Source organism: Rattus norvegicus, chromosome 19 (assembly GCF_021556685.1).
Source record: "Rattus norvegicus strain SHRSP/BbbUtx chromosome 19, alternate assembly SHRSP_T2T, whole genome shotgun sequence".
NCBI lineage: Eukaryota > Metazoa > Chordata > Mammalia > Rodentia > Muridae > Rattus > Rattus norvegicus.
Window position 1 is genome coordinate 18,970,796 of NC_141552.1, and position 22,464 is coordinate 18,993,259.

Consider the following 22,464-nt stretch of genomic DNA (forward strand, 5'->3'; position numbering starts at 1 on the left):
ATGTGGCTGTTTCTCGGACACACACTTTATGAAGTAATCACTGACATGCTTTACCCAATTGTTAGGGTCCATGTGGTTCTTCTGAGAGAGTAGCAGATGCTCTATCCTGTGAGTCATCACCACAGCTCCTGCAGGTGCTTTTGTCCTTCCACATCATGTACTGTATTAGGTGGACAGGATCACCTCCAATCAAATAGAGAGATCTCAGTAGATGTGTATTCACAGGAAATTTACTGAGCTGTGCATGTTCAATGTGTTAGCTTGCCAGCCATCCCTACAGGGCTCTGGTGTCACCACTCCTCATTGTGGGTCAGGATCATCCTCCAGCACCACTTAGTGTCCATATTAGAGCAGATCTTTCACCTACTATCAATGATGACCATATGTATTCTGCACATCTGACAAAATACAGAATAGAAATTAGCTTCCTGTTGGCCAGATTGGCATAATGAGTTTTTTGATTGTTAGCATGAAAATTATTTTAATCTAAGCAGTTTAGGGAAGAACCTCAAGGACACCCATAGTGAATGCAGCCTGCAGCTGTGAACACAGGTTTCTGTTGGAGAGCAGGCCTGTGCAGGCCCAGAACCTAGGTGGGACAGTTCAAGCTACCCTTTTTCCATGGCCAATCTGGGATCATATTGAGAATGTATTTTTTCCAGGTGACTGATTTCCAATTTATGGAATTGAACTAACTTACTGAGAGTGGAGGTGACTCAGAGAGTTAAAGTACACAAGGACCAATCCAGTATGTCCACAAAAGCTTGCTGTAACCCTGGGCTTTTAAAAGCTCAGCAGCTAGAGAAGCAATGTAGTATTTGGTTATTCTCATGCTTAGGTCTAGTCATTCATTATAAGCTGACCATGACACAAAAAGAGTCATCTGTGTCACAATAGAAGCTAGTTGTAACTAGATTCACCCCCACACTATCACATCACTACCGTATTTGAGGTTCTCAGTTACTATCTAAGAACCTGGAAGAGGCCTGGGTCTTGCTACACAAACTCATAATTTATGTCTTCATGACACTGTGTGCTTTGTCCTGTTGATGCTACCATTGGCATACAATACCTTGGATACTTTGTGCTGACATCTGTCACATGAGACAATAGTTCATGCCATGCCTAACCTGCATAAACTGTCCTTAGAGTACGGTGTAGTCAGAGGGTCCTTTTTTTTCTCTCTGAATTTTCAAAATATTTCCAGTCTTCAGACAAGTCTTCAGCCATTGTCCAGTGCCTGTCTTGAGATGTCCACCTTTTCAGCTGAGTGTCTTCATCCAGGCTGCTCTGTAATTCTGTAGAAGATTAATAGGGTTCCAGCCCTAGGATTTAATTCAGTGTGATTGTACTTTCCAAACATGCTCAAAGCCCTACATTCCACCATAGCCTGTGTGCTTTAGAGATAGAAAATAAAGAACCACATTGCACTTGAAATTTCTCCTCCAACAAAAGGAGAGCCTGCATAGGGCCTTTAAGTAACTCTAAGTCCCAGCTTCTGCATAACTCCCTTCATCGACTCCATTATTGGTGTATTTTCATTACTGCTCACTTTATTTTTGGTGTGCAAAGAATGTGTACCATGTCAGTAAAGTGTGTGTGTGTGTGTGTGTGTGAGAGAGAGAGAGAGAGTGAGAGAGAGAGAGAGAGAGAGAGAGAGAGAGAGAGAGAGAGAGTTTGTGTTTGTTTGTGTTTCTGTGCAGGTGTTTGTGTATGTTCATCCATGAACTCACTATCAATTTTCATAAAATGACTTAGAAGACTGTAATGAAAACTGTCGAGGTGCATGCAGACGTGTGTTACTAGTGTCCCACGGCACCTGGCAGGTAACACTGAAATGGTGGTCTACTATAATACAGCCTAAAAACAGGCTGTGGATGGTTTACACAGAGATTGTGACGTCATCACCACTAGAGAGAGCAGCAAAAGCTTCATTTATCACATGCTGCTGTTACCAAGATGAGGCAAAGCCTTATCCTACAGAGAGTCTGGTATGATTTGATGGCAGGAAATAAACTTAGTACTAAAATCATTCAATTACAAACAAAGAGGATAATACAAAGAGTCATAAGATTATTCTCATAAGAAAATAGATAGTATTTAGACGATGCCACTACAAAAATTAAAAAATATATATGAGGGCCACTAGGCTTTAATGCAGCCTTTCTACCAGACGTTTAATGACGACCTAATAACAATAGTGCTTCAATTATTCCTCTGATTTGAAAGAGAAGGAACATTGCCAAACCCCTTCTCTGAGTTTCTCTTTTTACCTAGAATTCCTGAGTCTGTTGCTTCTTCCATTGTCACCCCATCAATAGAGCTGCAGGGCGAGTCTGTCCCGCCCCAGAGCATATCTGCCAGCTGGAACCTCAAGAGCATCCATAGTGAATGCAGCCTGCAGCTGTGAACACACGTTTCTTTTGGAGAGCAGGCCTGTGCAAGCCCAGGACCTAGGTGGGACAGTTCAAGCTGCCCTTTTTCCATGGCCAATCTGTGTTTGTATTGAGAAAGTATTTTTTTTCCAGTTGACTGATTTCCAACTTATGGAATGGAACTGACTTACTCAGAGTGGGGTTGACTTAGAGAGTTAAAGTACAGAAGGAATAATCCAGATGTCCACAAAAGCTTGCTGTCACACCAGGGCTTTTAAAAGCTCAGCAGCTAGAGAAGCAATGTAGTATTTGGTTATTCTCATGCTTATGTCTAGTCATTTATTATAAGCTGACCATGACACAAAAAGAGTCATCTGTGTCACAATAGAAACTAGTTGTAACTAGACTTATACCACATTATCACATTATTACTATATTTGAGGTTCTCAGGTATGATCTTAGAAACTAGAAGAGGCCTGGTTCTTGCTACATATAGTCATATTCTATATCTTCACAGCACTGTGTGATTTGTTCTGTTAATGCTACCATTGGCATACAATACCTAGGATATTTTGTGCTCACATCTGTGACATGAGACAACAGTTCATGTCATCCCTTACCTGAATAAACTGTCCTTAGAGTACAGTGTAGTCGGAGGGGCCTTCTTTTCCTCTGAGATAGCCAAACATTTCCAGTCTTCATACAAGTCTGTCAGCCATTGTCCAGTGCCTGTCTTGAGATGTCCACATTGTCAGCTGAGAGTCTTCATCCAGCCTGCCCTGTAATTCTGTAGAACATTAATAGGGTTCCAGCCCTAGGAATTAATTCAGTGTTCTAGTACTTGCCAAATATGCTCAAAAACTAGTTTCCACCCTAGCTCTGTGTGCTATACAGAAAGAAAATAAAGAACCCCATTGCACTTGAAGTTTAGCCTCCAACAGAAGGAGAGCCTGCACAGGGCCTTTAAATAACTCTAAGCCCCAGCTTCCCCACAACCCCGTCCATCGATTCCTTTATTGGTGTGTTTTCATTAATACTCACTTTCTTCTTTGTGTGGAAAGAATGTGCACCATGCCAGTAAAGTGTGTGTGTGCGTTTGTGTTTGTGCATGTTCATCCATGAACTCACTATAAATTTTCATAAAATCACTTAGAAGTCCCTAGTGAAAACTGTCGAGGTGCAGGCAGACTCATGTTACTACTGTCTCATGGCACCTTGCAGGGAGCACTGAAATCGTGGGCTACTTTAATACAGTCTAAAACGAGGCTGTGCATGGTTTTCAGTGAAATTGTGACGTCGTCCCCACTACAGAGAGCAGCAAAAGCTTCATGTATCACATGCTGCTGTTACCAAGGTGAGGCAAAGCCTCATCCCATAGAGAGTCTGGTAGGATTTGATGGCAGGAAATAAACTCAGAACTAAAATCAATCAATTACAAACAAAGAGAATGATACAAAGAGCCAAGCAAAGCAAGAGCTGGCTTTTTTTTTTTTTTTTTTGAGAAGATCCACAAGACAGACAAACCACAGAGCCTATATCTAAAGTACCAAATCAGAAATGAAAAGGGGGATATAACAAAGGACACTGAGTGAATTCAACAATCATTAGGGCTTACTTCAGAGGCCTTTACTACAGAAAAGTGAAAAATCTATTTGATACTGGTGATTTTTCTAACAGATAACAAATACCAAGTTAAATACAGATCTGGGAAGGTAATGAATAATTCCCATAAGAAAATAGATACAGTCATTAAAGGCTGCCACTCCAAAAATTAAAAATAATAATAATCAGGGCCACATGGCTTTAATGCATCCTTTCTACCAGACTTTTAATGAAGACCCAATAACAATAGTGCTTCAATTATTCCACTGAATTGAAAGAGAAGGAACATTGCCAAACTCCTTCCCTGAGTTTCTACCTTTACCTAGAATTCCTGAGTCTGTTGCTTCTTCCATTGTCACCCCATCAATAGAACCATTTAAAATGGGATGTAATCGATGTCTGGAGCCTCATTCTTTCCCTTGACCTCCATGCGGTGTCCAGAAGGCATGCCTGTTCTCATGGACATGGACTCATCTCTTTTTGCTGCAGCAAGAAGAAAGCCAGCAGAGAGGGCAGGAGCTTACAAAGAATCAGTAGGATTTCTAGAAAAGAAGCCATCCAGATGTCCATTCTCAGAAAACCCCTGGCTTGCTCTCATGTGACTGGGTCCTCAGACACCAGCAGCCTTAGATGAGACCAAGGAAAGCTGTGCAGAGTCCTGGGTCCCCAGGTTCTTGACCTCCTGAGTGACAGCTGTAGACACGTCCTCCAGGGAATCCTTACAGCTGGTGACATCTGGACAAGGTGAACCAGATGCCAAAATGAGACATGGGAGAGAAATCCTAGGCTGTTTGGAAGGAATCAGTCTCTGCTATTGCTTCTGTCTCTGTGTGCCCTGCTGCTATGATGTTCATGAGGAGCTCTCATGCCAGTGGGTCTCCTCCTAATGTGTTTGTTGTTGCAGATGTCCTGGATGTTCTGGACCCCATCAGAACTCAGCCCGTGCTTAGTCACGGAGGTCAGCACCTTCCTGTCCATCAGGTCATGAGACCTGAGACAGTTGAGGTAACGGCAGTTGGCCTGGGTGAAGTGCTCACAGACTTGGACTCTCTTGCATGGCTGTGGCTTCAAGCAGATCTGTTTGTGGCTGTCTCCTTTGTAGTAACTTTTGCAGGAGAAAAGCATCCCCCTGTACCAGGAAGAAGGCCGGCTCCTCTTGGTTAAGCCCAGAAAGCTCATGATTCTTCAGGACCTGGAAGCTCTGTTCCTAAAAACTTGGTGTGGATATTTGCAGAGGTTTCTCTGGGATTTTGCATAATGACTCTGTCCCAGAAGTTTGAGCTTGCAGAGGCTTGGGCAATCTGTAGCATGGTCCCTGGATGCACTTGAGATTGAAGCCACAGGCTTCAGTAGTAGCCGCCACCTACAGCGTGATCCCTGCCTGATCTCCAGTCTCCAATAGGAATAAGCAGTCTTGCCCAGCAGCTCATAGAGCTCTGCCTCTGGAGCCTGCTCCTACTCTGCAGTTCCTTTAAGGTCATGCAGCCCCTGTGGGTCCACAGGATCTTGGTGATGAAACAGTCTGCCCCAGGATCCCCCATGGTGCACTATGGCTGCAGCTGCTCAGGCTTGTGAGCTGGACTCTGCTTCGTGGAGAAAGGAAACTGGAAAAGGGGATAACACATGAAATGGAAATTAAGAAAATAACCAGTAAAAATTAAAAGAATTAAAGTCATCATCTCAGGAGAATGAGTGGGAAGCCAGGTCCTTAAGCAGGCAGGTTCTCCACAACAATGCATGCTGGGTTCAAGACTGGACATGAGGTGCCCTGAGCTTGGGACTGCCAGGCTCCTACTGGGAAGAGAGCTTTCTTCTTCATTTCAGTAAGTCTCTCTAGTTTTCTTTTAAGGCTTTCATCTCATCATTGACTTTCCCAATGACCTTTTATGACAAGCCATTATGGTTAACAAGAATTAAGTAAGGGCTCATTGAGCTGTTGGTAGTTGGAGGTCTGGGGGAAGCCCTGGACAGAGAGATCTTGCCTGCCAGGGGTGGGATGTGCATGGTGGGAGGGACTAGTGGAGTGTCATTGGCCTCAGTATGCACAGGCTTGGGGCTGGTGCCTGGCTGCCTGGTGCGCCTCTGTGGCTACTTGGCCTGGGTCCCACCGCAGATGCCCATGGTGGTTGCTGGCCAGTTGTGCTTGCTCTCCCTGTCCTCGGGGCTTCTGGCGGGGCTGACCACAGCCTTGAACATGGACAACCATGGACAAAGTGGGCCGGAAATCGGAGGATCATGGGAGCATCTTCAACTTCCCCCTCCCCAAGCACTGGCAGTTGCAGCTGGAGGACAAGCCACTGTGAGTTTCCCCACATCCAGGCAGGTGTTCTGCACCACCAGGAGAGCAAGGGCAAGCACTGCTGCCACCAGTCCCACATGCCCAAGGCCTATTTGCTGACTGGCAGGGCTTCACTTTGCTCTGCCTGGCTCTGCTTTGCCTTGCTCTGCCCTGTGGGCTCTCACTTCTTTGGCCAAAGACTGTTGAGATCCCGGCTTGCCTCACCTTTCAATAGGCACCTCTGTGAAGTGAGGAGAACCAAAGGGACAGAAGGCTGGCCTGGCCCTGGAGACTTGTGTCTCCCCCTCCACCAAAGTGCTTTCCTCAGTTCTCCACTGTGGTTTTAATTTGCAGGGATCCCAGCAGGTGGCAGGCTTTGCTGAGCCTCCCCTGTGAGAAGGGGACAGTGGTGGGACTTATGGTTGTGGGAAGTCTTTTAGGGAGATGCAGGCTTTCTCAAACTCTCCGACCATCCATCCAGTGCCCTCCCTGGTTCCCATTCCCTGTGTTTGTTGCGAAGTCACTTTTCGCTGTCCTGTGTGACTTTCCCTGCAGACTGGGCTCTCCTGCAGGAGATACTCTCACATGCTTCTTTAAAAGCCCCTGTTCCTCAGATCTAGATCAGCTGTGAAAACAGGCTTCTCCATGCCAGGGTGAGAGCTACCCCTCCCAGCTCAGAGCTGCAACACCATAGGATCCTCAGGCCCCAGTGCTGGGTGGGTCCCATGGAAGAGTTAGAGGAAAGCTTCCCTTCTGAGAAATGACTTAACACAGAAGGTTCACAAGTGACAGTCAACCCCCAAGTATTTCTTCCAGGAGAAAGCACTCAGCTCTCCCCTTTAAACAGTTTAGGCTCCCACATGGCCCAGTTTTGTGATTGGGGAAGATTTTCTGGAGCTTAGTTGGCCAGTCAGAGTGGGGCTACATTCTTTTTTTTTTTTTTCTTTATTAACTTGAGTATTTCTTATTTACATTTTGATTGTATGCTCTTTCCCGGTTTCCGGGCCAACATCCTCCTAACCCCTCCTCTTCTATATGGCTGTTCCCCTCCCCATCCTCCCTCCATTACCACCCTCCCCCTAACAATCACGTTCACTGGGGGTTCAGTCTTGGCAGGACCAAGGGCTTCCCCTTCCACTGGTGCTCTGACTAGGCTATTCATTGCTACATATGCAGTTGGAGCCCAGGGTCAGTCTTTGGGTAGTGGCTTAGTCCCTGGAAGCTCTGGTTGGTTGGAATTGTTTTTCATATGCGGTCTTAACCCCCTTGAGCTCTTTCAGTCCTTTCTAAGATTCCTTCAATGGGGGTCCTATTCTCAGTTCAGTGGTTTGCTGCTGGCATTCGCCTCTGTATTTGCTGTATTCTGGCTGTGTCTCTCAGGAGCAATCTACATCCGGCTCCTGTCAGCCTGCACTTCTTTGCTTCATCCATCTTATCTAATTGGGTGGCTGTATATGTATGGGGCACCTGTGGGGCAGGCTCTGAATGGGTGTTCCTTCTGCCTCTGTTTTAATCTTTGCCTCTCTATTCCCTGCCAAGGGTATTCTTGTTCCTCTTTTAAAGAAGGAGTGAAGCATCTGCATTTTGGTCATCCTTCTTGAGTTTCATGTGTTCTGTGCATCTAGGGTATTTCAAGCATTTGGGCTAATAGCCACTTATCAATGAATGCATACCATGTGTGTTTTTCTGTGATTGGGTTACCTCACTCTGGATGATATTTTCCAGTTCCATCCATTTGCCTATGAATTTCATAAAATCATTGTTTTTGATAGCCGAGTAATATTCCATTGTGTAGATGTACCACATTTTCTGTATCCATTCCTCTGTTGGGTTCTTTCCAGCTTCTGGCTATTATAAGTAAGGCTGCTATGAACATAGTGGAGCACGTGTCTTTTTTATATGTTGGGGCATCTTTTGGGTATATGCCCAAGAGAGGTATAGCTCAGTCCTCAGGTAGTTCAATATCCAATTTTCTGAGAAACCTCCAACTAATTTCCAGAATGGTTGTACCAGTCTGCCTCCCACCAACATTGGAGGAGTGTTCCTCTTTCTCCACATCCTGGCCAGCATTTGCTGTCACCTGAGTTCTTGATCTTAGCCATTCTCACTGGTGTGAGGTGAAATATCAGGGTTGTTTTAATTTGCATTTCCCTTATGACTAAAGATGTTGAACATTTCTTTCGGTGTTTCTCAGCCATTCGGCATTCCTCAGCTGTGAATTCTTTGTTTACCTCTGAACTCCATTTTTTAATAGGGTTATTTGACTCCCTGCGGTCTAACTTCTTGAGTTCTTTGTATATTTTGGATATAAGCCCTCTATCTGTTGTAGAATTGGTAAAGATCTTTTCCCAATCTGTTGGTGGGGCTACATTCTTAATCCATACTCATTCACACAACAGAACATCTTCCTCCCCACCCACGAGGCCTTGACTTGAACCCAGGTCCTTCCAGGATCAACAGACCTGAGAGAACAGATTGCAGCACAAGAGAGAAAAGAAGCCAGAATAGTTTAAACTGGAGAAAACCCCCATATAGGCCGTTTATCAACTTTAGGGGTTTGCATATTGTGGACTTCAGAATCTTACGGTCAGATTTTTCTGATTACACCTTATAGGTGAAGCTGAAGTCTACTGAGGGTGGGATCATCCCAGGCAGGGAGGGGATCTGACTCTGCAGACCTGGCCACCCTCTGCATTCTCCCAAAAATAATTTTTAGTCAGCTGTAAATCTGAAGTGAAATTTGTTTTTTGTCAACTCAAACGGTTGACATTTCAAGTCTCACACACCATGTGAGAGACACACATTTATCCACAGGGGATTTGAACTTACTTCTATAGAAATGACTGTGGGCCAACAGAGGGAAAGCATTCTTGCCTTTAGCATTCTGTCTGTATCAGAGACTACATGGACTGGCTTCCTGGACAGACATGTCCAAGCAGACAGACATTGTAATGAGGGAAAACTTAGGCAAGAAATGACCTGGGGACAGTGATTTCAGATTGTGCCTTTAGCCAGGAATCTCTGTTGTCATTAAGGCAAGCAGTCTTGGGCCTGCCAAAACTTGTCAGTATTTCAGGGCTCTTACAACTGCTCCAGGTACTTCTGAGGTGAAAGCCTTTCATTAAAAAAAAAAAAAGTTTATAGAGCAATATTTCTCCACCTGTGGGTGGCAACTGCTTCACAGAGATTGCATATCAGATACCTTGTACATTATGACTCATAAGAGTAGCAATATTATTTATGAAGTAGCAATGAAATAATTTTATGGAGGGGATCATCACAGTATGAAGAGCTGTATTAAAGGGTTGCAGCAGTAGGACTGTTGAGAACCACTGCCATAGAAGCTGACACATGGGAGCAGACTCCTCAGCTGAGTAGAGACCCACGACAAGGGATACTGTGTCCCACCCTAGAACCCAGAGGCAGAATCTACCCCAGGAGTCTGTGGGTCACCTTGTCTTAAATTCTCCCAGGGTCAAGAATAGCATTGATCATCTCAGCAGAGTCAGCTTGCACAGCCCACATCAGGACCATGGCTTCCCTTTACAGAGAAGGATGTGGGTCTGAGTGACAGACAGTGAGACTGAGGGGACTCTGATACTCATTTCCTTTGAGCTGTGGTTTCTTCACCTGTAAAATGGGGGTGTTTCTGCTGAATTGGGTTGTTGTGGAGATTAACAGAACATACAACCTGCTCAGTGTCTGCCTGGCATGGACCCTGCTGGTTAAATGGAAGCTGTCGATGATGACGAGATTAAAAGTAGAATTTCTAGCCAGATAGTTTTAGTTGTGGGGCGCCATACAAGTGTTCTAAGCATTTTCTGATTCTAAGACCGCCTCACCTTACAACCTAAGGCTCTTGATTTAAATTTTAAAAAAAGAATAAATATAAAATACCAATATGAAAAAATCATAATGAGAAATGAGCTAATTCCTGTGAAGTCATTTAGCTTTACATTTTCTGCTTCTATTTCCAAGGCATCTAGAGTAGCACTATCCGAGATCCTAAAGCCTTCTCTTATGGTGCTACCCATTCATTCCTCTCTCCTTGAGGACTTCTCAGGTGACTTACCAGAATCAGATGGCTTTTAAGATTGTTCCCATCAGATGTGACCTCTTTGTCCATGGGCCTTCCCAAAAGCTGCAGGGCCAACCTGTTGTTTTACAATCCAAAATTCCAGACATTAATTTTACCAATGAAGTTTCAGGAGTCAGATGCTGAAGTCAAGTAAAGCTCCCAACTGTCTTTCCTGATTCACTGACCTCCCAGAAGAAGAGCAGTCCTGTTCCCTCTGAACACTTTCTTAAAAATCCTTTAACTCAAAAACTTTCCATTGGTTTAGTTATCTAGATTTCCTTTCACGTTGTGTCTTGATCTGCTGGACCTAAGTGCACTTTTTACCTTTGCCATAAATGTGTGTGGTAGGTGAGCCATACCGTAATTAAGTCCATGTTTACATGAATAAACAACTCTTGCTTTAAATGTCTGTGCCATGGCCCTGCTATACCACACACTAGTTTTTCAGTAAATAATACATTCTTGGAGATCACAGTGTGATCAAATATTTTGTAACATGATTTAGTAACGTTCCCTCGATTTTATAAATCAATTTCTTTGACGAGGATTCTGGGTGTTGTCTGTCAGGTCTGAGTGCATCATCTTGGGAATCCCAAGGAACATCAAACTTGGACTTTTGAAACTGTTGCATATGGCCAACCTGGAGCAAAAACCACCCAGGAATCTACTGATACTTGACACACATTAATTCACCTGCCTTTTTCATATAGTTTATGGCAAGAGGTCACCATTCTTGACCTTGTTCATTATAAAACGTGGTGCTAAATGTAAGAGTTGGGGTCAAGGAGATCACCTCACAAATCACAAAATACCCATCTCAGATAACCATGTATGGTTTATTGAATACAAAACATCCATGAATTTCAGGACAGAATTAAAAGTCCAAACCTAAGGATAATAGAATAGAAGAGAATTTAGATTTCCAGTTCACAGGTCCAGTAAGCATATTCAGTAAATCATAGCAGAAAACATCCATAAGGTAAAGGAAGAAAAGGCCATGAGGGTACAACAAGCCTACAGAACGTCAATTTAATCATACCAGAAACAATTCCTCCATTAACATAATAATTAAAACACTGAATGCACAGATCAAAGAAAGATCATTAGAAGGGGTAAGGTATAAATAACCAGTAACAAATAAGTTCAGACCTATCTGAATTACACCAGACTTCTCAACAGAGACTCCAAAAGCCAGAAAATCTTGGGCAGATGTAATGCGGACCAAGGATCCTATACCCAGCATAATTCTCAATCACCATAAATGGAGAAACCAAAATATTTCATGACAAAACCAAATTTAAACAATATTTTTCTCTAAGAAAGCACAACAGAGGATTGTAGTAGGGAAACTCCAAGACAATGAGCTAAACTATACCCAAGAAAAACCAAGAAATAAATCATCTCTCAATAATTTCATAAAATGAAGCACACAATCACCATTTCACCCATAACCAGAAAAAGAAGAGAAAGCAGCAACTATTGGTCTTTAATATCTAACCAGACCCTCTGTCACCAATCCCCCAGCTCCTAGGGAATAAACTGCCAGCCAAAGTATATACAGGGTCTATGGTTCTAGGTAACTGTGTAGAAGGGGACTGATTTAAGTGGCACCCATGTGGCGGGAGGCCATTGTCTACGCTGAGGCCTGTTGCCCACCAAAAGCAGATGCTGGAGTTGTGAGGTGGGAATGGATATGTGTAGGTGGGGGAACACTGTCATATAGGCAAAGCTGAGCAGAAATGGGATGTAAGATATGATGAGGGGAGTGTGGAAAGCAGGACAACAGTTGAAATGTAAATAAATAAAATAACCAATTAATAAAAAAATAGCCAAAAATAAAATAAAAAGTGAAAAGGTAAAAGAAAACTTACACCAAAACAAAACAAAAGAAATACTTGTAGTGGATTGGCCTAATTCTGCTTGTATTTTAATGCTAATATGTAGAACTCAAGACTGGTTAACCTCCAAAAACTGACCCTGCTCCCAGTTAACTGTGATTATAAAGAAGCCAACAGCCAACAGCTGCACAGCAGAGAGATGGGGGAGGTGAGCTTTGAGGGCTTTGCTAGAGAGGATCATGAGGAGGGAAGAAGGAGGAAGAAGCTGCCAGAGAATAAAGGAAGAACATGTGTGATGGAGAGGAGAGAGGAAGAGGACAGCAGCCATGGTTAAGGGAGAGGAGAGCCTGTTCCTGAGGGGTGTCCAAGTGCAACAAAGAGCAGCCAAGATGCTACACAGTCAGTAAGAGTTGAGCGTTATTGTTTGGAAAGTAGATCTGATACCATGGAGGGCAGGCAGCTGCCCAGCTACTGTGCTGATTAAGGCATATGATGAACAAATTTACAAAATATGTATAACCAGTAAGGAGCTCTATAGAGGATCCTAAAAGGAATACTTTAGTTTGAAGAAAAGGATAAAATACCAGAGCAAACAGGAAATAATTAAACAAAACTAGAACAGTCAATCAAAAGAAGCCAATAAAACCCACAAAAATTAACAAAATTAAATACATAGGTTTAAATAATATTTGCATGTCACTAAACTCAATTCCCCAGTGAACAGACATTATTTAGCCAGAAACAGGATCACCATCATGAGAGATGTAGAGGATATACTAGGGAAACAGACCTAAGACACAGGTCCCTATAGCAATTCTATGCAGTTTCTCTATCCAGCTGACAGAATAGATTTCAAACCAATCCTGTCCAGAAGATATAAGGACATTCATTTCATACTTTGCAATTACCAAAAGATACTACAATCTAAATATATACATATTAAACACAGCAGTCACAAATTTAAATATATAATTATCAGATAGATCTGAAATTACCCATTAGCTATAATAGTGGTTGTGATTGTTTTTAATAGTCTATTCTGACCACTTGGCAGATCACATGCAAATAAACAAAAGAGGAGGAGCAGAATTCAGTGACATCATCAGTCAAATGGACCTAACAAACTACACTGAACTATACATATATTTTCTATCAGCCTGTGGATCTGTCTCCAAAATTGACCACGGATTAGGACACAGAACAGCCCTCAGGAAAGATAAGAAAGCTGAAGTAGTGTCATGCATTCTATCGAAGCACAAAGGAATCAAACTGGTATCACACAATAGAAAGTGCAGTCAGTACACACTCTCGTGGAAGGTCAGCAACACAAACAACACACTACTGAAAGGGCCAAGGGAGAAACACATAAGGAAAAATTAAAATCCTAGAAATGAGTGACAATGAAAACACAACCACCACAGATCTATGCGATACAACATAGTTTTAGGAATTATGTTGCAGTCAGCAAAGCCAGAGCAGTGGACCCATCTAATCCCTTTGTCATGCATCAGAAGTAGAGAATGTGGAGTGTGTCCTGTTGGGTTAATGCCTTGAACTGGCTCACCACATCCCCAACTTCCCTTTGCAATGATAACATATTTTTGGCATTACACATTGGATGTATGGAATTTGCCTTTTGATTTCATAGGGGAATAATTAAGGGACTTCCTGGAGGGTCGAAAAGCACTGTGGATAAACTGTGTAGAGACCGAAAGACTACAGGGGTTTTGGAAGCTGAGCTAATGTATTTTTATTATGATATGTTTAAGAATCTATGGGGAATTGGGAGTGGAATATGGTGATTTGAATGATAATGGCCCCCATAAACTCACATATATGAATGTTTGTTGCTGGTTAGTGGAAATATTCGGGAAGAATTATAAGATACGGATTTGTTGGAGGAGTGTATGGGATTGGGCTTTGAGGTTTCCAAATTCAACACCATCTATAGTTAACACTTTCTCTGTCTCCGACTTGCACATAAGATGTAAGCTCTCAGCCAGTTCTCTAGAAACATGGTGTCCTACCTGCTGCCGTGTACCCCAGCATAATATTCATAGACTCTTGATCCTTGAAACTGTAAGCTGAAATAAACTCTTTCTTCTACAAGTTCCCTTGCTCATGGTGTCTCTTCACAGCATAGAAAAGAAACTAAGATTGGAAGGAACAGTTAAGTGAAAAATTTCTCAATAATATCCTGGAAAATAAAATTCAGACATTTACCAAAAGTGTCAGGTACCGTGATCAAGCTGGCTTGACTGCAGAGGTGCAAGAATGTTTCCACAAATACAAATGAATAAACAATTCACCACAGAAAACCAAGAACAGGAAACACATGATCACTGCAGTAGAGGCAGACAATCTCTTTGGCAAAATCCCACAGTGATTAATGCAAAAGTCCTGGAGAATCTGGGATATGGAGAAGACATACCTTAACATTCTGAAGGCGATATGCAAGGCCAACAGCATCCTAACTGGAGGAAATCATAATGGATTTCCACTAAAATCAGGAATAAGTCACAGATGTTCATTCTTTTCATCTAATTCAACTAGTATGTGTAGTCTTATCCAAACAATATGACAAGAGAGAGATGGAAAGGCATGTCAATATGAAAGAAAGCAGTCAGAGCATTCTCATTTGCAGGCGATATGATCCATATATAAAGACGACTACGAAACCACTAGCAAACTCCTATGGCTCATGGACACATTCACTAAAATCACAGTAAAATCAATAGAACTCCTGTATACCAACAATAAATATGACGAAAGAAGCCAAGAAAACAAACCCATTCAGAATAAAAATCTTGTAATATCTAAGGAATTAAAGACTTGTTAAAATGAAATCATTAGGAAAAATAAAAAAAAAAACTGAAGAAACCAGAAAATGAAGAGGCCTCTCATTTTCATGTATCAGTATGATTTATATTATTATATCGAATCCTACCAGAGTCATCTACAGGTTTAAATCCATCCCATTATAATCCCAATACAGATCTTCATGGGAATGAAAAAAAAAATCTCAGAACTCACATGAAAGCACAACTGAGCAGGGCAGTCAGACACTGCTAACTAATAAGACAGTAAAGCACTGCGGGAGGCATCACCTTTAATGATTTCACCTTCATTTTGGGGAATAGTAAAAAAGAAAAACCAGCATGTTAATATCATGAGAGCAGACACAGTGCCTAATGGAATAAAATTGAAGAGCCTGATATTGGCCTATGTTCTTATCAGCATTTGGGTTTTGAGAAAAAGGAAAACAAACAAACAAAACAAAAAACTCACAACCCCCCCTCCCACCACCACACACAAGTGCAGTTTTCAACCTGTGGGTTGCAAGCCCTTCAGGGAACAATCACATATGAGACATACTTTATACATTCTATTTACATTACAATTCAAAACAGTAGCCACCTTACATTTATGACTTAGCAACGAAATAATTTGGTAGTTGGGGTTGGTTACCACAATGTGAAGAACTGTATTCCTTGAGTTGTTCTTGGTCATAGTATTTTTCTGCAGTAACAGAAATGTGACTGATATATAAACTGGTACCGAAGTGAGTGGAGATGTTTGTGAGGAATCTCTTGATTTTTTGGAGGAGGGTGGGAGACTTTGGATTGGGAAAACTGTTGAATTATTTAAGGAGATCTTAACAGTTCTTTTAGTTTTTCCACATGGGAGACATAAGTATTGTGAGTCTGTGCAAAATAGAGCCTCTCTGATGAGACTTCAAAGGATGGCAGGAACTCTATTGGTGACTGGCTTAGAAGCAATTGATATAATTTGGCAAACAATCTGTCTCTTTTCTGCCTGTTTACTAAGAAGTGACCTGAAGATAAATAAAAAGCTAATTGACTAATTGTTTTGAGCAAACTTCAAGGGGTAGATATCCGGTGACCTTCCTCATATGGTAGGAATGTGTGTTTGTATTTTTCATTGTTAATGTAGCCGGGACTTCAGTTAATCCCTCCACATTCAGGGTCTGGAGGCATAGGAAACTGCAAGATCTCCCAGGATTTGGAAAATGTCCCAATTGTTGTAAGGTCCCCAAAACATGTTGTCACCCCACACACATTGGGAAGCAACTTAAAGGAACATGACCCCCTCATTCTCAGGAGGAAGGGTGGGTGGGTGGTTATTTGTCTGCTGTGGGCTGTAGATGATTATTGTCAGTTAGGGGGTTGGTTGCAAGTTCTTACTGGCCATGGTGAGGGAGGAAACAGTAAAGCAGATTCGAATCAGGGATGTCTTTCTTCCTTTCTCTTTCTCTCCTCAATTCTCTGTCTAATGTTGTGGGAAATCAGGAGAAGGGACTAAAATGACAAAATCATAGATCACTGTATCTCTATTTATACTAGAAAGCAATACCAAGTCTCAAATATTTTAGGATGGCATGGATTTTTGAATGATGATAGAATTTAAAATTGTACTTGCATAAATGATTCAATTCATTTTTAAGATATAAGTATATGCAACTTATTCAAAATGTGGTGTAAAATTCTAATTTTATAAAATTACTACTGCACACTGCCGTGGATAATTAAGGAATTCAAGCTATTACTTTCCAACTATAAACAATCAGTCTTCCAGTCATGTTAGGTACTGCTTTAGTTAGGTACAGAAATAAGCTTTATTTAACTTCCTGTGTATGTTTTTAAAGTTAAGTAGGAAGTAAATCCCTTGGGAAAAAAAGCCACATTTGTGCACTGAGATAGACATTACATACAAAGGTGGTTCTCAAATCCTTTAGAGATCTGAAAAATCTGCCATTTCAGATGTCCTAATAGTTAAAGGCTTTTCACAGTGGGAGAGACCTCAACTCCTGGTAGTGTCCCCAGTCTATTCTGAAAAAGATGATGGGCTCTAAAGAACCATTGGGTGAAATACTACCTACTTACCTCTACTGCTGCCAGAAAGCTGTCCAGACTGTGCAGAAGTTGATCATGGGGAAGTCTGTGTCCCAGTTTTTGGAAAAAAAAATAGGATAGTCCTTCAAGTGACCTGCATCAAAGGATTGTTGTCAGAGCTCCTGGCCCAGTGAGTTGAAGGTGGATGCCACAGTGACACAGGAATATTTGCTGACTGACTCCCAGGGTAGCCAACAATTTCTGTCATTTCTTTAGATTTGGAAGCTGTTTGCTCTGAATTTCCTTTTATTCAGGCAACATTTCTCCTCCTCAGATCTTGGATGGGGTTGAAGATTAGATAGTTTAGTCTTAACCTTTTCTTGTTATGAGAATCAGAAAAACAAACTTGTTTACCATCGTGCAGAAATGTGACAGCCAGGAACCTGGACAGGAAAAGGGTGGGCATGGGAGGCTCAGAAAGCAGGGCTCTATGGACACTCCACAGCAGTATCAAAACTCCTGCGATAAACCGCTCTGGCACTATAAGTCCTGAGAGAGGATGGGGATGCCAGGAGAGTGTGCGTGGTCTGCCCACTGCCTGGGACTTTTAAAAGCTTGTACCACCCCCGAGCACATAGAAGAGCTTGAGCAGAAAGAGGCCGATGCCCAGAAGCCGCTGCTGTGGTAGGAGGCAGTTATGGCGGTTGGAGGTGGGGGTAGAGGTGGAGGAGGGATGGGAGAAGACCGAGGTGTTTCCCCAAAAGACAAGAACAGACATCATCCTTACTACTCCAGAACCCACGCCAATCCCACCCCACCCCTAAAATGCCCAGTCCACTGCCAAACGTCCCCATGCCAAGCATTCACTGCTTTATCCCCACTGTGCTCATTTCTTATTTTTTTTTAACTTCTTATTTATTCTCTGTGAACCTCACATCCTGCAGCTCAACTCCATTCATCTGCCCTACCCTCAGGTCTGCACTCCACCCTTGCATCCTGCTCTAAATCAGAGCAAAAATAATCTTCGTGTGGAAGCTGAATAAAGAAAAAGAAAAAGAAAATTTGTACGCAAAAAATGTGTCAAATTTTAAGGATGAAAGACATAAACGCTTAAATTGTTTGGAATTAATGAAAGTACATTTGGTCTCAGAAGACTTATTATGGTTAATAAATGCAAGTTATGATAGATAAGGGATACAAAGCTTAAAAAGTGATAGAAAATGATTTAGGTACAAAATTTTAGACTAGTATAATTTAGATAATGAAGTACCTTCTCCAATTTTGCAAAATACGAATGGACAGAATATTGTGACAGTAATTCTTACCTGATGCATCTCATAAGTTTTCTTATTTTATCTAGCTTATTAATGTTAAATTAAAGGTATTTCTTGGAGTAAAAGCGGAAATGCTGAGGTGACCTCTCTTTGTACTAAGGTGTGTCAACTTTCAATTGTTAGTTCTGTACTGGCAGTGAGCTAAGTGCTGGCAGGATTTCTCTTGTCATTTCTATGTCCCATCATCAGCTTTGCTATTTTGTGGATGTTTGTCCTTCTCACCAGCTCAACACAAGCTAAGAGATGTATCAGGTGTTGTCTCGCTGCCGATTGGATGTAATAAAGATCTGATGGCCAAGAGCTGCTTTAGGAAGTATGTGGGTAGAACTTCCGGGCATAGAGAGGGACATAGGCAGAGGCAAGCTGAAGCAGGAGATTCAGAGTAGACATGGACAGGAAGAGATATGGAACAGACCACGGCAGAGGGGTAAAGAGCTAAGCAGCAGGTGGGTCTCAATGGTAGAAGAATGGGGTTAATTTTTAGAGAAGATGAGGGACTGCCCAGTGAAAGGCCTAAGATTCAAACTTTGTTCGAATTCTCCATGTCCCATTTACACCTCAGGCAGCTCTGTGAAAATAGTACCCAATACAGTATTAACATGGCTTTGAGCCTGTGGTGTGGTTACTTTTGGTCACTGTTCCTCAAGACTGCAGGAGAAGGAACAACACACAGGGCAAATACATGAAAACCATGTGCAGCTTAGAGTGGAAAAGATCACTAAGAAGTTTAATGTCACAGCAAAGTCATGTGCTGAAGAGGAGGGTGACATAGTTAAGGAGATGAATGTTATTAACGATAACCCTCCTGCCTCTGTACTGTAGAGATGTGGAAGGTGTCCTCAAGGCAAGACTCTTACCAATTAAAGTTCCAACTTGGAAAAGGGAGCTCAATAGATTTCGTGCTCCTACAAAGCAAGTGCATAGGGAAGCTGCTGCAGTTGTCATCCAAGCAGGCAGCTGACAGGTCAGTGCACCTCATGTGGCACTGAATTTGGAGGAAAAAAGATTTTAAGATTCAGGATGACATGAACAGGACCAGGCGACTCTCGCATTTATGTTTTTATTATTTGAGGCTTGAATTAGAATGATACTCATAGTCTGATGTTTTTTAGTTTTCTTTCATTATTTTATCTACATTTCCAATTTATCTCCCACTCCATGTTCCTCTACATGAGTCTCTCTTCTGTCCCCCACACCCTCTCCCTATGAGATTGCTCCTCCACCCACCAATTCACTCCCGCCTCAGAGGCCTAAGTTCCAATATCATGGTTCATGAAGCTTCCTCAGAAACAAGGTTCTCCCATCCCAGTGATCCCAGATAAGCTAGTCCTCTGCTACATATCTACCTGGAGCCATGGGCACACCCTGATTCTTTTATTAGTTACCTTAGTTAAGGTGTCTCTTCACCTTAATTCAGGCTTAAATTCACTTTGCATCCCAATTGCTGTCCTTTCTCTTGTTACTTCTCTCCCACAGTTCCTCCCCAATGTCCTCACACCATCTCCTCTGAGAGAGTAGAGGAATATCCCTCAGAGTGTGCCTCCACCAAGACACATCAAGTTTTTGTAGGGCTGGTGGACCTTCTCCCACTGAGGCCAGGGAAGACACCTGAGTTAGGGTATCAGATTTCACAGACAGGCAAACCTTTGGGGATAGCCTCGGCTCCAGTTACTTACAACAGGGTATGTAATACTGTATTAAACTTATTAAGGTTTATTTACCTTCACCTGGCAACTCATCCTGAGAAACAGTGCTCTGGCCTGATGCTTTTGTGTTCAGCCCTATCTTCCTCTTTCTTCTGTGCTTACCACTGTAACACAGGAGAAGCTTCTAATATTCATGTTGCCAGATCTTTCCGGTCTTGGGGGATAATTCTATTCTGAGTTGTATATGGATGTAATATCTTCTTTACGTATGATGAATATATACTTCAGGAAAGGACTGCTTCCTTGTTTCTATTAAGATCTAATATGACGAAAGGATTCTGATTAATATTCCAGAATCGTAGGCCACCAGGTTGGTATGTCATCACTCACTGAAGTGAGGTGAATTTTATAACACCTTTTGGCCACCCACTTTCAATGTCATTATGTGGTATTGCCTTAGGTTCTTTTCTACATTCCCCTGCCTTTGGCTGAGTATATGTTTGAGGTCTCTCTGTGACTGTGCAAAGAAGTAAGAGCTAGGGCTGGGCCACAAAATAAGAAAGTACTTGTTCATCCAAAAACAAAAACAAAAAACAAACAACCAAAAAAAGCTCTAGGGTAAAATATCGGTGCTAGTGCTGAACTGAACTGCCAGAGGTAATTTTTTTAAAGTAAATAACACTATCTTGGGGCTGATAATATGAATCAAATATCCTGCAACATAAGTTTGCAATGTTGCCTGCATTTTACAAATCAAGTCTGACCACCGTTTTGGTTCTTTCCAATCATGTCTGAGTGCATCATCACGGGAACCCCAAAGAAAATCAGAAATGGGTCCTTGAAGCTGATGCACAGGGCCAGTATAGACCTGAATATTACAGAGGACACCTTGATTCTTAACACAAGGGATCATTTCTCCATCCCTCTTGTCACATAATTTATGACAAGATGTCACCTTTCCTAACCTTAGCTTCTTTTCCTAAGTGCTGCTGAAGGGAACATTTGGTGTCAAGAGGTCTGGACTCAGACCACAGGAACACTGAATTCATTTAAATAGGTGTAGTTTATTGAATGCACACACCAATACAGTTCAACCAGAGCAACAGCTCACAACTGTGTACTGGACATTGCTAGGCCCAGCTCATTGCAAAATCCACATGGGCTAAAGCACAAGTGCTGGAAATGCTGCTGTCTATGGGCCCTGACTCGGGTCATTTTACACATAATTGTTCCTATTTTCCTTGAATCTAATGGGTCCTATGTGAAGCTCATAGTTGGGGAACTTGTTAAGATTAACAAACCTCGTAACATACAGAATATAACAGGGTATGTGACCTGCACCACACAGTTCAATGTCAGGTTTTTTTGTTTTTTGTTAGTTTGTTTGTTGGCATCCATGATGTAGAGGCGTATTACAGAACAATAGGAAAGAGCTGGCTGCTGTGTAACAAATTTGCTGCTATTAAGGTAGGTATGGGGGCAAGACCTCAGTAACAGCCCTTAAGATGGGAAGGAGATGATGTGTTTGATATCTGAAAGGAGCTGCCTCAGCTGTGTTTTTCTGCCTGCTCAGTGCCCATTCACCATCACTCTGTCCCTGAAGAGGACCTCAAGGTCTGCCCCCTGCTGCCTGTGAGCCAGGACTAGGCACAGAAAGGCAAGGCCACAGCACTGGTTTCCAATTCCTCAGTAATGCTGGATTTCCAATAATGTACTTGTATACACAAATACAGTGTGGTAAGTTACAATATATACTAATCATTTCTTACATAGGGCAACAGTTGATTGACTACAACTAATTCTATTTTAAAAAAAGAAAAGAAACCTGGCTCTGTGGAAATATACAAAGAAATATCTACGATGTTGGGCAATGAATTCTGCCATGGACTGAACTCAGAAAAGAGGGGTTGTGAGAAAGATGCATGGTCAAATAGCCCACCAGGTTCACATTGTGTCAACTTGATTTAATCTAATGACAAAGAAGTGGAGTATCTCTGATGGCTTCCTTCTAATCCCTTGAAAGGATCCCTAGGGATTGGCCTCAGTACATCACACTTCTTGATGGGGCAACAACACTCAAGGAAGCTTGAGATTGTCATAGGCACAGTATTATGCTACATATACAGAGTAGATAATACTACGATGTTCAGATGATGATATCCATTTGTATGCACTCTTAAGGTGAACCTAAGGAAAGAGAGATCAAGGTCCTTAGAATGGAAAGATCAGTCCCAGTTTTTTTTTTCTACCATTCCAAACTGAACGACTGGTAGGGAGAGAATGGTAGATAATCGAGAATTGGTGGATGATGCTTTGAATGCCGGTGGGTTTCTGTGCTGGTTTTAGACATGGTCTCAAGTATCCCATGTTGCCCTCTCCCTGGCTGGCCAGGTTCACTTTGAGCTCAGATAAACCTCCTTCCACTTTCCAATAGATAGGCTTACAAGAGTGGCTTCCAAG

At 42.2% G+C, this 22,464-nt stretch overlaps 1 protein-coding gene across 2 annotated transcripts in view; it reads right to left on the reverse strand.

The window, feature by feature from the left end:
* LOC147998985 (disks large homolog 5-like) overlaps positions 1-17,595 on the reverse strand; it is a 57,385-nt gene extending 39,790 nt beyond the window's left edge. Inside the window, exons 1-3 of one of the 2 annotated variants that reach the window (XM_087596039.1) lie at positions 17,076-17,595; positions 2,996-3,108; positions 1,131-1,298 (exon numbers count right to left, since the gene is read on the reverse strand). The gene's annotated coding sequence lies outside the window, so the exon portion shown is untranslated. Of the gene's footprint in view, positions 1-54; positions 131-1,130; positions 1,299-2,995; positions 3,109-17,075 lie in introns of those variants that run through there. The other variant, XM_087596040.1, reaches the window with a different exon arrangement.
* Between the last annotated feature and the right edge of the window lie 4,869 nt (positions 17,596-22,464).